Here is a 3432-nt window from a genome sequence, read left to right as displayed (position 1 = left end):
TGCACGTTCTTAGTCTCCTGCCTTTTTGGTTAATGTGGTGTGGTGATGTCAGGAAACATGTCGTAGACCAGCTGTAGTACCTGGTTGCTCCACCAGGTGGAGCCTCTCACCGTTTCATTTCATCCTTCATTTCATCACATCATCAAATACAGACAAAAAAGAAGCCCATCACATTTGATCATATTTACATGAAGTCTCAGGATCTCAGTTTCGGCTGATAAATTCCAACAAATCTCCAAATTGTTCCACCGGTCCTGGTTTTCTAAAGTCTTCTCAGCCAGACACACTGAGGTCTGTGCATGGACCAGGTAACGGGCTGTGATGGGTTTCATTCACAGAAGAGAACAATCAGAGTGCAACATCACGTCAACGTCACGGCAACGTCACAGCAACGTCACGTCAACGTCACGGCAACGTCACAGCAACGTCACAGCAACGTCACGTCAACGTCACGTCAACGTCACGTCAACGTCACGTCAACATCTCAGTCATCGACTTGCTTCTGAGCTTCAACAGTTTCTCACAACAACGAACATTTCGACTCCGAAGCAGAAACTCGATGCAGGAAAAGTGAATCCAACTTCGATCGTTGCAACTTTCCAATCAGCCGATTCCAAAAATGAGCTGTGGACAGCAGAACCTTCTCGGTTCTGGACCTGTTGGGCTGCGTCAACCTGCATGTCTGCATCATGGAACCACCAGAACCTCAATCAGTCAGACGTTCCTCTCCCTCTGTTCAGGTCTTCTCCATGATGCAGACATAGATCGACACAGTCCAGAGGTCCAGAACTGAGAAGGTTCGTTGTAGAACCATGTTCATGCAGGTGGACTGATGGGAACCACAGCCGGACTCAGTCTGGTTTTAGTCGTCACAGCTTTTCTAACTTGTGTGTGTATTTGTTTCTACGTCGGGTCTTTCTGAGGCGTTTGGTTCTGATTGTCCATAAAAGCAGATCATCTCAATCATTAGACGTGTCGGTGACACGGCACAACATCGGCCTCTATGAACAGAAGAACAACAACCTGCTTTGTGCTGGAGAACATCCTCTGGTCAGATGGAGTCCAGATGTTTGGTGTGAACCTGACCAGGACCACCACAGTGACGCACGGCGGTGGCAGCATCATGAAATATGAGTAAACTTTTGAAATGTTGCAAAATGTTTTAAAAAGAAAAGTAAATGAGGCTCGAGGGAGGATAAACTGGGCTGTGTCGTGTCATCAGAAGGGGGCGCTGTCGCCTACGTCAGCTGTGTTAAACAGAGTAGAAGAAGATGGAGACCAAAACTCTTTTAAGAAAAACTCTAAAACCAACTCGAGCACATTACGGAACTTTGTCGTGACTTTTTTTTTTCTAATTTTTTGCTAACCGTTTCTTATGCGGTGCTCCAGAGTGCGGAGCCGTGGCTACTCTTTGCGTGAACAGCAGCGCGTTAGCATTCCCGCTCTGTGCAGAAACAGCAGCGGCAGCACCAGGCTGCTCGGCAGACCGAACCACAGCGCCGACGTCAGCGCCAGACAGCGAGCGTCGCGGCTCACCTGAGGCAAGGTAATGAGGCCGAGGCAAACCAGATCCCCGATAAACAGCGTCCACAGCACCGACGTTATCGCCATGATGGTGTGGAAAGCCCTGCGCTTCACCTGGTCAACCCGCTCCCTGTCCCCGCCCCCTTCCCCCGGCTTTGGACGAATCAGAGCACAGAGAACGGAGACGCTGCAGAAAGTGATGACGACGAAGGAGACGGTCAAAACGCTAAGGAACATGACGTGGATAACACTGGGGATGTAGGTAACTACAGTCGAACTGCATCCACAGCACAGCAGCCAAACACAGCCGATGCAGGCGTTCCTGATCCTGACTCCGCCCCTCTGCTTCAGCCCCAGGTAGGTGACGGGCCGGACCACGGCCACGTAGCGCTCCACGCAGGTGAGGACATGAAACATTATCTCCCCCAAGATGTTGACTCCTGCAAGACAGAAACCAAACAGAAACAACCGCGGGAGGTAAAATCCGCACAGGTAGACGACGTTTCCGGAAAAGCCGATGAGCTCCATGGCAGCCAGGTGGAAGGTGAAGACGTCGGAGTGGCTCGCGGCGGCAGCGGTGGAGGAGGAGGAGGAGGAGGAGGAGCGCCATCTTTGGTGGCCCAGGTGGAGGATGAAGATGGAGAGAGGGAGGATGAGGACGGATTTGATGAAGAAGTAGGCAAAGACGCTGACAGTGGAGTGGAAGTTGTTTTCAACACAGTCAAAGAAGGCTTGAAAGTCGAAGGACGAGTTGGTGGACATGTCGGCCGTCGATGGAAATCTGGAGGGAAGAACCAGAGGCTGCATCAGCGGGGTTTCCTGTTCGCTGAACTCTGTGACTGTGTTGCTGAAAAACTTTAAGAAAACCTCCCTCACAGCAACACAGACGTTTGTGGACGCTTTAGCGACAAACTCAACTTCACATCGAACGAAACTTCACTGCTTTTGGGTTTCTGGGCCGACAGTTGGACAAAACAAGATGATTAGATTTTACTTCCCGAATAACTCCTGCAAGGCCCTTTAGTCTGCACGTTAATCAGTAACGAAGCTCTGGAGGAGTTGACGGTAACACTTTTAGAAACCTGGAATCAACCTGTGCAACATTCAAGCATCCACAGGAAACGATGGAGACTGCATACACTGTGGATACGTCGGTATTTACCACCTTTACAGCTTCTGCAAGACAGCTTTATGTCATCTGTTGGTTTTTTTTGTCTCATTTGTGTCGTCTTGACCCATCTCCACGTTTCCAGCCTCCACAGACCTTTTCTCTTTGCTGCACTTCAACCTGAAAACTGCTGCAAACGCTGTATTTTTTTAGCCAGTTTGTTTTAACGAGACATGAAGGATTTGTCAAACTGTACAGACGGCGCCGTTTATCACACAAGATACGTTCAAGAACAGTCGCAAAGTTGGTTATTCTTCCTGCTTTTACAGTTCCTGGCTGACAGACAGCGTCACTACGGTGATTTCAGCTGCAGTTCCTAACTCTGAACACTGGGGGGTGCTGATGAGACGGACTATGACTGCAGTGACTGTAAAGTTCACATTATGTGATTTATTGCTTTTCAGTGAGATTTTGTCGACACAGAGTTTTTATTTTGAACAATACAAACAGACGTGAAGCCTTTAAATCATTCCTCATCACCAGGAATAAGAAAAGTTCATCATCAACGTATCAAACCACAAGCAGAAGTTTGTGCTGCTGAATTTTACACAAATAAAACTAAAAACCCAAATTTAAATTGAAAACTGAAGCAAGGTTCTTGTTGTTTTTGCAGTGTGGAATTAAAGGAAACCGTTGAGTGTTACTGAACTGATTAGCGTCAACGTTTTCACATTTCAAAGTGCTTTTAAAGGAAACTCACCTCTGCAGTTTGTTTCCGGTCGACTCTTCTCGAACTCGCC

This window comes from Stegastes partitus, unplaced genomic scaffold (assembly GCF_000690725.1).
Source record: "Stegastes partitus isolate 25-593 unplaced genomic scaffold, Stegastes_partitus-1.0.2 Scaffold1104, whole genome shotgun sequence".
In the NCBI taxonomy this organism is placed as follows: Eukaryota; Metazoa; Chordata; class Actinopteri; family Pomacentridae; genus Stegastes; species Stegastes partitus.
This window is presented reverse-complemented; position numbering follows the sequence as displayed.